Here is a 14,502-nt window from a genome sequence, read left to right as displayed (position 1 = left end):
TTAGGTGTTAGACGGCCCCATTTGAGCAAGTTTTATCTTGGACGAGTTCAGCAGGCACATCTATATACAGACAAGACTTTCCATTCTTTGGTAAGTCTTCAACATCTTTCCACTTGGGGGTTAGGTCCAAAGCCATCCGCTGAAGCTATTGCCCACGAGCTCACTGTTCGTAGATGTAAGTTCTCATTTCCTCTCCTTTTTCCCTCTTTTTTTTTTTTTTTTTTTTTTTTGTGGTGACTGGCGTCTTTCTTTTCAGGAATGGTGACGATGAAAGAAAACAAGGGAAAAGTAGTGGTAGACGAGGCAGCTGGGCAGGGGGTGCAATCCCAGCCTCGTCTATCCACTGGTGATAAAAGAAAGAGCCTGTCACTAGGAGTTGATTTGGGGAATCTTCCAAGCAGGCATAAGGAGAAAAAAGCTAAGCACAGGTCGTCTAAGCCTCAGAACGCCCAAATTCAAGACGACCAACCCAATCCTTTCCTCCTCCCCCAGGGTCATTCCGTCCAGATTCTGGATGTTGTTTCAGAACCCAAGGATCCCCCGTCTGTGCAAATCTTGTCCAAGGTTGATGCTCCTACCTCGTCTCAACCTTCTCAACAAGTGCCTCAAAACCTTCTTGGAAATGAGGACTTGGCTTAGGAAAGGTTTGAGAAGGTTGTGACGGACGAGGACGTAACGGCATGTTATGACATGTCTTTAAAGGACTTCGAGCGCTTCGGAGTTCATGACCTTTTTAGGGTATGTGCTTTTTATATATGTATGCCTCGTCTTGCCAGTAATACTTGTATATATTGTAATAAGATTTTAATTTATGCAGGTAATGTCTAAGTTCATCGCCGCGTCCAGGCAGGCGACTGAGTTAGACAAGACAAGGATTCTACTGGAGAAGAAGGTCCAAAAAGTGAAGGATGAGTCTAAGAGGTGGGCTTAGGTGGCTCCCAAGGCTAAGAACGAGACAAAGAAGCTGCAAAACCACATCAAGGAGTTGAAGACTGATGTCAAGGAGAAGGATACTCGTCTTGATCAGCTCTAGAAGAAGAATGACTAGTTGAGTGCCCATCTTGAAAAAGCAAAGGGAGAAGGAGTTGTAGAGTTTAAGTCATCCAAACAATTCACGGATTTAATGGATACCAACTATGTAGCTAGGTTTGAAGACTTCAGGATGGACGCCATGGACAAATTTCCCGAGATTGACTTCAGTCCCATCAAACTCAACCTTGGTGGGGCTACTACAAGCTCCCTCCTCTAGACGAGTTCAAAGGGTATCAATGTGGAGGACGATGCTACTACACAGCCACTTCAGGACGACCCCAAAGCCAACGCCCCTCCTGCTTGAAGACGAGACTTTTAATATTTTGCTCATTCCAATGTTTTTTCTTTTATTTTTGTTTGGTCCATTGTTTTAGGACCATCTTTAAAATTTATTTGAGTACATTTCGCTCATCTAGAGTGCTTTAGACGAGTTTATTAACAATTTCCTTTTAAGGCCTACTTTGTAAGGGTTTTTGGACGGTGGTTGTCTACCCTTTTTAAACTTTGATGAATGTTTATTTTTACCCATCGTTGAATGTTGTTGTATGGACGAGTCTATCCTCCTTTCATTATTAATGTTATTGGCTTCTGAGTAGTCTGCCCACTCCAAGTGTTGGAGGGTCGTCCATGCGTTTTCCCTTATGGACGACCTACTTATGCATGGGCGTCTTGTTTGCCTATTTAAGTTTGCCTAAGTGTGACTAGTCCTAGGAGTGGAAATGATGATTTTGCCAGTCCTTTTCCTCGTCCATAGGCTGGGAAATTGGTATTTGTCTTTCGTCAGACGTTTCTAGTGTTTTACTCGTCCTAGAACACTAGAGCGCCTTGGCTAGATGCTCATCCAGGGACTCTAATGCTTCACTATATGCCCTTTTCTCGTCCGTCTACTTTTCAGACGAGTATGCCATAGTTTATTTTTCTTTGCTTTATCCTCATTTCGAGGAAAGCTTATGAACGTTACATCCCTGGGTCCAGAACTTTTCATTCATCTTAGGCTTTTGCCTTTTTGTTGATACTATTATGGAAATTAGATTTATGCATCAAATACATTATAAATCCAAACCATATTATTATATAAACATCGTCCACAAATATGGCACATGCTTTGAAGCTAGTGCCTTAGGAAAATACTTAGGAGAATACTTTTACATACACAACCTCGTCTTTCACAAACTTGTCTGTAGAAGGTGCAAAAGTTTGAGAATTAGTGCATTTTTTATTCTTAGAACACACAATAGTAGTAGTAAAAACACAACAGTAAACATGATTAACACGTAGACCATAGCAGTAACTTTGTCCATAGCTGTAACCTTGTCTTTGGTAAATTTCGTCCAAGCTCATTACTGATAGTACCTCCTCAGGTGCTCCACGTTCTAGGAATGCTCTAACTTTTGTCTGTCGAGAGCTTCCAAGTAGTACGACCCCTGCCTTTTGCAGTTGATTACCCTATAGAGTCCTTCCTAATTGGGTCCTAATTTTCCATGAGCTGGGTTCCTGGTTGCCAAGGACACTCTTTTAAGAACGAGGTCTCCAACATTGAAACGCCTAGGTTTTACCATGGCATCATGCTGCTTAGCCATAAGATTCTTGTATCTTGTTGTCCTTTGCTTCACATCCATCCTTACCTCATCAATGAGATTGAGGTCAAGATGAAGTTGTTCTTCATTTTCTTTCTCCTGATACTTCATCACTCTATGGTTAGCCATATGAACTTCTGCAGGTATGACTGCTTCACTTCCGTAGGCTAACTTAAAGGGGGTTTCTCCTGTCGGGGTCCTCGCAGTCGTCCTGTAGGCCCAAAGAACACTTGACAACTCATCTGGCCATATCCCCTTTGCCCCCTAAAGCCGAGTCTTGATGATTTTCAACAGGGATCGGTTTGCTACTTCTACCTGTCCGTTTGCTTGTGGGTGAGAGGGTGAGGAATAGTGGTTCTTGATTCCAAACTGTTCACAAAAGTCCTTGAAAGGTGCGTTGTCAAACTGTTGTTCGTTATCAGATACTAGTATCCTAGGTGCTCCAAACCTACATAGAATATTCTTCCAAATAAAATTCTTAATATTTTGCTGAGTAATTTTTACAAGAGGTTCGGCCTCCACCCACTTGGTAAAGTAGTCAATCCCTACCACCAAAAACTTCATTTATTTGGTTCCTAGGGGGAAATGACCTAGGATATCCAGTCCCCATTGTACAAAGGGCCATGGGGCCATCATTGGGGTCTGATACTCCGATGGCTGTCTAGGAACATTGCTATAGTGCTGACATTGGTCACACACCTTGACATAAGCCTTAGCATCTGCTTGAATTGTAGGCCAGTAGTAGCCTGCACGGACGACCTTATGAACTAGCGATCTTGCTCCCAAGTGATTCCCACATGCTCCTTCATGGTTCTCCCTCAACACATAGTTTGACTCGTCCAGAGTAAGGCACCTTAGGTAAGGCTGAGAAAAGCCTCGATTGTATAGTACTTCATTAATGAAGACGTACTTGGCAGCCCTGACCCTCAGCTTCCTGGCCTCGTCTTTGTCTTCTGGAAGCCTTCCATCCTTAAATAGATTACTATTGGACTCATCCAATTTTCTCCTCCTCCTATTTGCTGTACATCTAGAAGGTCTATGCTTAGCATGTATTGGATTCTGTCATATTTGTCCATGACTCCTCCTGCTGAAGCTGCTCTCGCCAAGACATCTGCTTCCATATTTTCCTCCCTCGGGAGTTAAACAAAACTCACTTCTTTAAACTTTTGGACAAGCCGCTTCACTTTGTTAAGGTATTTCTTCATCCAATCTTCCTTAGCATCACACATTCCATTCACTTGATTGATGACTAGTTAAGAATCTCCTTTGACTATTATTGATTCTGCCCCTAAGGACTTAGCCAATTCTAGCCCTTTGAGTAGAGCTTCGTACTCAGCTTCGTTGTTGGTGGTTTGGTACTATAAACGAGCTGTGTACTCCAACTTGTCACCCTCTAGGGATTTTAGTATGACTCCAATCCCTATAATGTGGATGATCCGTCTACATTGATAACCCACCTTTCAACTCCTATGTCTTTATCCAGCTCGTCCTGGCTGGGGGTGAACTCTGCAATGAAATCCGTTAACGCCTGTGCCTTTATCGCGCTCCTTGGCTGGTATCTGACATCAAACTCACTAAGTTCCACTGCCCATTTGATTAGTCGTCCTGCAACTTCCAACTTGTTCATTGCCTTCTTTAGGGGATGATCCGTTAGGACGTAGATAACATGAACTTGAAAAAAATGCCTCAGCTTTCTAGAAGCCGTGATTAAAGCAAAGGCTAGCTTCTCCATAATCGGGTATCGCCCTTCCGCTCCTCTTAGTGCCCGGCTCGTATAGTAAACTGGTTTCTGAATCCACCCTTCTTCTCTGACCAACGCCGAGCTTACTGCGTGTGGGGACACCGCCAAATACAAATATAATTCTTTACCAGGTACAAATGGGCTCAGCAACGGTACCATCGTGAGGTAAGCCTTCAGGTCTTGAAAGGCCTTCTGACACTCGTCCGTCCACTCAAACGCCTTCCTGAGGACTTTAAAGAATGACAAACACTTGTTAGTAGCTTTTGAAACAAACTTGTTAAGGGCAGCAACTCGTCCGTTAAGAGACTGGACTTCTTTGATGTTCTTCGGTGGTTCCATATTTAGTATCGCCTGGATTTTTTCTAGATTCGCCTTAATTCCTCTATGTGAAACCATGAACCCCAAAAACTTCCCTAACGAAACTCCGAAAGCACACTTGCTTGGATTTAATTTCATGTTATACCGCCGAAGTGTATCAAAGGTTTCTTGAAGGTCGTCTAGATGCTTCCCCTCATCCAAGCTCTTTACCAGCATATCATCTACGTAAACCTCCACATTTCATCTGATTTGAGGATGGAACATGTGGCTAACCAGTCTTTGGTAAGTCGCCCATGCGTTTTTTAAACCAAAAGGCATTACCTTGTAGCAAAAAAACTCTTGGCTAGTAATGAAGGAAGTCTTCTCTTGATCTGTCTTGTCCATCTTTATTTGGTTGTAGCCTGAAAAGGCGTCCATAAAACTCAGCAGTTTGTGACTTGCCGTCGAGTCTACCAATTGGTCAATGCATGGTAATGGATAACTGTCCTTAGGGTAAGCCTTGTTTAATTCAGTAAAAGTCCGCGCATATCCGCCACTTGCCGTTGGCCTTCTTTACCATGACTACATTCGCCAACCAGTCCGGATAATAAACTTCTTAAATGAACTCCGCGGTAATCAACTTCTGGACTTCTTCTTTGATGGCATTGTCTCGCTCAGGAGCAAAAACCCTCCTCTTCTGACGCACTAGTTTGGAGTAGGGACATACATTCAGACGATGAGTAATGAAACTTGGATCAATACCCGTCATGTCCTCATGACTCCATGCAAAGACATCAACGCTTTTCTTCAAAATATGGACTAGAGTATGCTTTGCCTCTTTTTCCATGCTCGCCCCAATTCTAGTGAACTTCTGGGGTCTGCTCTCGTCCAAAGGGACATCTTCTAACACCTCAGTGGGTTCCGCTGTAATCCTTCTCTCGTCTATGCTCATTGTCTGTATGTGCTCGTCCATCGCCAACATGGCTAAGTAGCACTCTCTGGCGGCTAACTAATCCCCTTGTACTTGACCCACTCCATGCTCGGTCAGAAATTTGACAAAAAAATGGTAGGTATAGGTTACCGTCTTCCAACTATTCAAAGTAGGCCTTCTAATAATATCATTATATGATGATGAACAATCAACAACAAGGAAGTTTATCTCTTTGGTTATCTATTGCAGGTGCGTTCCAACCACCACAGGTAATGTAATGGTGCCCACAGGCTGCACCTTCATTCCTCCAAATCCCACCAATGGTGAGTTCATTGGTTGGAGTTGATCTCATCCAAGCCTCATTTGTTGGAAGGCGGGATAATACAGAATGTCCGCCGAACTGCCATTGTCTACCAACACCCTCCTGATCGTATAATCGGCAATGAGCAAGGTAATAACGATCGCGTCGTCGTGGGGGTGGTGAACTCTTTTAGCATCCTCGTCCGTGAATGTAATGGCTTGCTCGTCAGCTCCCCTCATCCTGGGAGATCATCCAGACAACTGGACATTTTGCACCACCTTCAAGTATGTCTTATTTGACTTGGGCGACTGAGCTGCCGAGGTTCCTCCTATAATAACTCTTATTTCTCCAAGTGGGGGTCGTGATGACTCTTCCACCTTGGCCTTCAACTTCTCATCTTTCTGGTCTCGTCCAAGGAAATTCCTCAACTTCCCTTGCTTGATAAGATTCTCTATATGCTGCTTTAAATCAAAACACTCGTTCGTGTCATGGCCATGGTCTCTGTGAAAGCGGCAATACTTATTCCTATTGCACTTGTTAGGATCTCCTTTCATTTTCTCTGGCCACTTCAAGGATAGATCGTCCTTGATTTGCATAAACACTTATTCTAGTGGTGTATTCAAGGGAGTGTATTGTTGATTTCTTGCTGAGGAACTCGCCTTCTTACCATCTTTTTTCTCTTCTGTCTGAGCCTTCTTTGGACGAGGACCTTGATTTGGATGACGCGGGTGAACCACCTCCGAACGCTCTGCTCTCTTCCTCTTCTTGGCTATAATCGCGTCCTCAGCATTCATGAAATTTTTGGCCGAATGGACGAGTTCGGCCATTGTTTGTGGTTCCTACTCGTAGAGCTTATGAATGAACAAGTCAGAGTTGACCCTATTATGGAAGGCGGCCAATAACAACTTGTCGTCCATTTCATCCACCGTCAAGGCTTCTCTATTAAATTGGGTAATGAAGGATCGCAAACTCTCATGTTCCCCTTGCTCTATAGTTAGCAAACTAGAGGAGGAACGCTTGTGGCATTGCTGAACCACACACGCGGTGAGCCCACAGAGTTTGGGGGTATTTTGCTGAACCACACACGCGCTGGTCCCTTAAGTGTGGTAGGGAATGCTCTGCACATAATCTCGTCCGGAACCCCTTGAAGGTGCATGGTGGTCTTGAAGGTAGCGATGTGATCACACGAGTTACGATTTCCATCATATGAATCCAAGGAAGGCATTTTGAATTTCAGAGGTAGGGGTGACTGTTGATGGAAGCTGTGAAAGGGGAGTCCGTTCGGTGAACTAAGTCATCCACAGGGTTCGCCCGTCTCATATTCTCTTTCATTTCATCCATAGCTTTTCTCATCTGGTCCATCTCCCTCTCCAAGTGTGGCACTCTTCTTGAAGCAGTACCCCTTGATTGTTCTCGGACTCAATGTTTTCTCCTCTATCCTTATGACTCTAGGCTTGCCCTTCCGCATGCCTTTCGTGTTACTACCTCCTTAAATATATATCCCTATTCAACTCTTGGTTATGACGGGTTAATTCCGCCATTACGGTAGCCATGGACTTTATATGTTGAATAGAAGGCGGTTGCATGACTGGCGCTGACTGACGATCACGGTGGGGATTGCTAGAAGCATCCCTACTCTCCTGATGGCCTGGGCTGGTAGCCCTTGATCTTGTCTGAACCATTTAGTCTTTTGTCTGGGAAAGGCTAATCGCTGAAAACAAATAATCGAATGAAAAGAACACTTTGTTTCCCACAGACGGCGCCAACTGATGATGCGAAGAAAATTAGTAGGCTGGATGCTTCAAATTTTAAAGGTGTGGTGACTGTCTTGATTGCCTGAAAAAGAAAGAACAACGATCAAAGGTGATTGGGGTTGCTGGCCAAGAACCCTCCGATGGCAAAGTTAGTTTTCTTTCTTAAATTTTGGAGTTCCAACTTTTTAGAAAATGTAAAAACGTACTTTTGTCTGATCTGAATGGGCGTTTATATAGTGCACCCGAGAAACGGTTATTAGACTTGTAACCTCCCCTATATTTGAGGGGGTTTGAGGGTTCAAGGATAACTTCCACAACTTTTTAGGAGTTACATTTTTCTCACATAACTGTCACTGGAAGTTATGTGTGTGATAAGGAGTTGTAGTACTGAATCAGGAATTTCCCTAAGTGTCAAGGGTTCGTCCAGGGTTCTTCTTGACCTGCTTCCGAGGAGGGTCATTCCTCTATGAACGACCTTTTCACGGACGAGGTTGATGGCTCCCCTAGATAAGACGAAACGGTATTGTCAAACTTAACCATGTGAAGCTCGTCCACGCATATTCCCACATGGACAAGCTCTTTACAAACAAGGTTTTTACAACCTTTGCTTTCCTGGCCTTGTCCTGGACGACCTCTATGGACGATATTGGAGTTGTATTTTACCATACCCCATCACTTTATTTTGTTTTTCATAAAAAAAAAAAATTGAAAAATCAGAAAAATACAAAAACAGTGTGTTTGTGTATATTGGTTCTTGTGTACCTTGGATGGCCATTGAAACTTTTCTAAACTTTGTATCTCTTGTAGCTTAGATAAGCATCTCAATGCACAACTAAGCAAGTGAGCTTTGTGGTTCGTGTTTGTGATGAGTACGATTAAGTAATCTCTTATACTTAACACTTATATCACTCTTTTTGACGGGAAGGACTAAAAAATCCTAAGAGAAAGGCATAAATAACCATCTCACCATTAAAGCCACCAATCACGTATAACATCTGTATGCTTCGGCATAGCAAAATTGTGATTTTTGGGCTTACATAATTGGGTATTTCTTCTCTCTCTATATACGCCCATGCATGATATGTTCAAAAAGGAAAATATGCAATGAAATATAAAAGCAAAAAGAAACAAAATGCTTTTAAATATGGTTGCAAGCATGTTCCTAGGAGATGTAAGAGTTATAGGATGTACCTCGAAGGTGATAGTCCCCATCAAGCAATCATGATTGTGTGTGTGTGTGTGTGTATTTGATTTTCTCAAATCTCAAATCGTTATAATATGAGACATTTATGCATTCTTTCCATATTTTTCACACACAACACGCAAATTCTTTGCTACTCTTAATACATATGCAGGTATAATGTAATTTGACCATCACAAGGAATACATATGTTAATATATGCTCATTAAACTGTCTAAACTTGTTTTTGAAATATAAAATTGGTTAGACCTATTTAGTGCATGTGTGTGTGTGTGTGTGTGTTTTGGATCTTAAATGCTTTGCATATATGTTGAGAGATGTTTTTGAGAGCTTAATATGTTGATTGGATCTATGTTTGAGCAGCTTGCTTATTGCATTCATCTTTATGTGTTTTTTCTCCTTGAAAAACTCATTTTCTTCAAGCTCGATAGCTTCCTCGACAGATCCTTAACAGATTCTTATCTATCGAGACCTTTGGACTTCCTTTCTCAATAGAAGTTAGCGCATACTCGATCCATCGAGATTTCTAGAATTTGTGTCGATAGCTTCTTGATCCATTGAAGCATTTTTGCCGTTGACAGTTCTCGACAGCACATCGATAGATTACATCCGTCGAGATTTAGTGCTCGACAGATACTTCAATCCATTGAGCTGAGATTTCTTAAAATAGCTGAGGCGCAAATTAGATTTCATTTTTCACTCTCTCTTTGAACAGAAAACTTCTTCTCTCCCAAACACTCTTTCCCTCACTCAAAATCCTTTAACCCTTCTTCATTTCAGCCTAGATCAAGTCTCCATTCCTTGGTAAGTAATCTATATATCTTCATTTTCATGCATTCATGCATTTGTGACCTAGATTTTGGGGGATTTTTGAAAACTTTTGGGGTTTTTGAAGTTGTTGTGAAATTTTTAGGTTGGGTTATGTTGATTTGATGCTATATGATCATGCATTGCATTCGATTAGCATTTTCACAATGTTTCATGCATTTAGTTGTGTGCTTGATTGTTCAAAATTGTGTGCTGGTAGGTTTGGATTGGGTTTCAACCCATGATACAATTTATGTTTAACACGTCACATGTTCATGCATATTCCATGCATACTATCGATGCCTGGCCTCGATCGGCAGAGAAAAAACCACCGCTCCTGTGCCTTTGTCCAACCACCCGCTGTGGCGATGCTCCCGTGCGCGCGGCGTCCCGTTGGAGGGCCCTTCTCGATGGTGGTTGCATGTGTTCACACGGAGCTTCGGGTTCTCTTTCTCTCTCTTTCTCTCTCGGTGGAGGATGGTAGGTCTACCTTTGGCGTTATGGCAGAAATCTGGGCCAAATTTTAAGGGATTACCGAAGGTGAGTGAAGTCGTCACCAATTATTGGGGTTTTCTAAGGTGTGATTGGTCACCTATTTCTATTTGATTTTATTACCAATCTTAGGCTAAGAAAAATGTCATTTTTCCTAATCTAATGTGGATGGCAAAAAAAATCTTAATTCTTGAGTCCGAGAGTTTGGTTATGTGTGGGGAAGGTGTTAAGCACCCCACAAAGCCTGTCCAAGGAAAGTCCTTTGTTTTGATAAAACCTTAATTTTCAAAAATTGGCAGTAAAAACATGATTTCGGCATTGGCTTTTGGGGCTTTGCATGCATGGGGCTTTGAGGTTTGGCTTTTGAATGGGTGTGATCCCAATCTATGCTTTTCTAAGGCATTCGGGCGAAATACCAGATTTCTGCATCGTAAACCCGGCAACATGTCACCTTGCTTTCGTTGCGGAAATTAGGCATCGCTTGCCTTAGGTAACATGGACTGTGACAATCACACCAAAAGGGGTGAGCATGTATATATATACATACATCATGCACAATGTAAGCACACAGAGCAGGAAAGTAAATGCCTACATCCCTAGAGCATGGCCCAAAATATAGGTGCAAGAAAATAAATAGGGGTCGCCACACTCTAGAGTTAAGGACGAATGGTACACAGTGTGATTTACCTAATACAAATAATCTAAGAGAGAAAGGGAGCAGGAAGGAAAGGGGGTTTAAAAGAGTACATAACCCAAAAGGGTAAACTAAAATCCTAAACCTACTGTACACAGCCGGTTGGCTCAAATCTACATGCTTGACTCCATGCCCTTTTTGCCACCTAGGAGGCTATACCCTAGCTCCAAGTGTCCTCGCTTCATGTACATACACGCAAAGGCAAAGACAAGAAACCAGTAGACAAGCAATGGAAGGGAAAGATGCAACGAGTATACAAGAGAGGAGCAAAGCAATAAGCATGATAGACATAGTAAGCATAGCATGTGATGGGAGATATGACGAGCAAAGATAAGCAGAAAAATGAGAAAGCAAGCGGACAAGAAAGCAAACAAGCAAAATATGGTGTCCACGGGGGACACATGTAGGTTTGGATAAAATGTCCATAATTTCATTGTGTTGAAGTGCGGATGACACACAAGCAAGCAAGACTCATGCATGGACATGTAAGCAAATGTGTAAAGATACAAAGAAAGCCAATGGGTGGCACAAACAAGCATGGCAAGTATATCATCGAACAGAGCAGAAAAGGGGAAAGGTATGCACAAAGCAACCTGGCGTCCAGAGACGCATCTCGAGTGGTTACATCCAAACAAGGCTTCATAGGTGTCGAACACAGCCACATAACCACAAACCTGCTAAGGGTGTCAAGCGTGGCAAAGCCTAGAACTAGAGAGGCTGACACAAGCATAAAGCATAAAAGCAAGCAAGCACAGACATGAAAAAAGGGATGATCCAAACCCTTTGATATGAACCAAGGTGCACGGATGAGGACTAAGACCATGAGATCGAGATCAGGTCTGGACCAGTAGGCCAAAACACAAGAAAGAAAGACAAAGCAACAAAAGGACTACAATAGCACATGGCATGACGAACATAACCTAGGTAGCCTAGGTCTTGGCACACGAATATGGCATGGAGCGCATAAGCACATGGAAGATGGCATAAAGTAAGTGAAGAGCATAGATCCGAGCACACAAGCATGTAACATAGATCTAGACATATAAGCATAGAAACATGCATGTGAACATGTAGATCCTAGCACATAAATGTGGAAGAGCGTGAATCCAACAATAGAAGCATGTGAAGACACGGATCTAAACATATAACATGGCAAGATAGGCATAAACGCATGTAGATCCAAGCAAGGCATAGCCAAAACATCATACTAGCATGTAAGCATGAAACCCTAACATCAACATGGAGCAAAAAGATGAACAAAGCCTGGGAAAACATGGCATAAAGCATAAACATGTAAATCTAAACATATAAGCATGTAAAGAAGTGTAGAAACATGTAGATCTAGCCAAACAACACATGGAAAAGATAGATCTAGGCACAAAAACATAGCACAAAGCATAAAGCACATAGATCAGAATAAATAACATGTTAGCAAGCATAAAAGAACATGGATCTAAGTTAGAAACATGCTAGAAACAAGATAAAGTGGAAAACATGTCAAAGAAAACAATAAATCATGTTATTCAAGTAAAAATAGCAAGAACATGCTAAGAAAAAGATTTAGAAGGCTAGGGGCGTGGATTATAGCTAAAAAAGCTACATCCACACCCCTAAACCTATAATCCAAGATGTAGAACCAAGGTGAAGAAGATTGAGCACAATAACACTACCTTGTATTGTTGGTGAAGATGCAAGAATCAAGAAGCTTTGATGTGTTCTTTTACATGTGCTTTTTGTGTGTTTGGAAGAGAGAAAGTGCACTGGAAAAAGGAAAAAATCAGAAAAATGCGTCCCCCTTGGTCTGGTGAGTGCCTGTGGCTATTTATAGCCTCGACACGCATTTCGAGGCAGCAGTACCACCTGCCTCAAAAGGCCTTATATTGGCTTGGTACTAACTCCTCTAGATAGATTTAGTCTTCTTGTTTCCAAAAATGTATTGAACTCAAAAATCCAACGGTCGGATCAAAAGTTATGGCTCTTGGAAGTTTGTGGTGCATCTCACAGTTTTCGTGATATCTCGGCCATTCTAACTCCGATTTCGACCCATGAATAGTCGTGGGAATGAGAATTTGATAATATTTTCAATGAGGTTGGTTTCAACTCATTCTGATAGCCGAATCAAATTTAGGATTTTTGGGCCCACCCAAGATTGATTTCGGGTCAAATTTGGTAAAACTTTGTCAAAATTGCCAAAATTCTCTGAGAAGCTCGGGTTTGATGTAAAACTATGAAAAATGTTATTTTGTGAGTGTTTTGACCACGTTTGACCATCAGTCAAACCTAGGGCTGATTAGGGGCATTTTGGTCATTTTAGTTGAAAAGGGCATTTTGGGTGCTCTAGTGCCCGAACGGGTTGTGCCACATTGTTCTGGATGTTCTCATGGCCCCACGAAGATAAAATGATACTTTTGGATTTTTTGGGGTCCACCATGCGATTGAGGGCGGACAAAATATGGTATCAACAACTGCCCCTTCTTTATCTGATATCTCGAGTGCAATGAGAGGTGTCGGATAAAGAACGTGATTTCAAATTTTGTTGCCCCTAAATTTGCGTGCAGAGACTATTCATGGACCGAAATCAGACTTACTTGCTTGGCCCGATCTATTGCAGGTGCTATTGAAATATTTTCTTGTCATGCCCCTACACCCCGGGGAGGAGAAAGGAGCGGATTTTTTTTTTTTTTTTTGGAGATCTGACCAGTCAACGTTGCTTGACGGCCCTTATATGACCGCTGGACCTACCCGGCGGCCCTAGAAGGTGCGTCGGGCAGCCCAAGGCCTATAAAAGGCATTTTTGGCTCCTTTCATCCTCATTTCTCACTTTCTCTCCACTCCTTACTTCTTACAAAAATCTCTAGAGTGGTCTTGGGCTCAACGGGTCCGTGGTTTCAGCTTTCGTTTGTCCTTTTAGTCTGCTACTTCAGTCTTCTCTGCACTTGAGGTCAATATCTATTTTTTCTTCTTCTCTTATTTTTTCTGCAAAATGTTAGTGGCAATACTACTACAGATGCATGCTAGTGCTTATCTTATTTTTGGAATTTTCAAAATCATAAATTTTTCCATGATTTATACCATGCTATCTTAGGAAAATATGCGTATATTTTGTTTTTGATATATGAGTGCATGAATATGCGGGAATTTGAATTTTGAAAATAAAATGTGGGGTTTAGGTACAGGGACTTACCTGGTAGTCAAAAATAGTGGAAGTGTGAGCCTAGGGCACAGCTGCTAGTTTACTCACTGCAAATTGGAAACCTTGAAAACTCTTGAATGATTGCGAGTCCAGAGACGCTTGTTGCTGGTGGCCCCGCTGTAGAATACGAGTTCAGAGATGCTTGTCACTGATGCCTCTGCTAGAGAATGCGGAACTCGAAACTCAGAACTTCTTCAGGAATTTGATAACTGTGATGGCGCGAGGTGTACGACATGGTAACTATTACCTCAGAATGGAATGCGAGCATACGGCATGGCGCCATGGCCGCTATCACCCACTGTATATCAGGAACACGGGACTTCTTTGGGAACTTGACAACTGTGATGGCATGAGGCATACGACACAGTCGCTATTACCTCAAGATGGGATACGAGCATACGGCATGGCCGTTATCACCCTCTGTAAACCGGGAATTCAGAACTTCTTTAGGAACTTGACAAGTGTGATGGCACAAGGCGTAC

This window comes from Castanea sativa, chromosome 11 (genome assembly GCF_040712315.1).
Source record: "Castanea sativa cultivar Marrone di Chiusa Pesio chromosome 11, ASM4071231v1".
Taxonomy (NCBI): Eukaryota; Viridiplantae; Streptophyta; class Magnoliopsida; order Fagales; family Fagaceae; genus Castanea; species Castanea sativa.
This window is presented reverse-complemented; position numbering follows the sequence as displayed.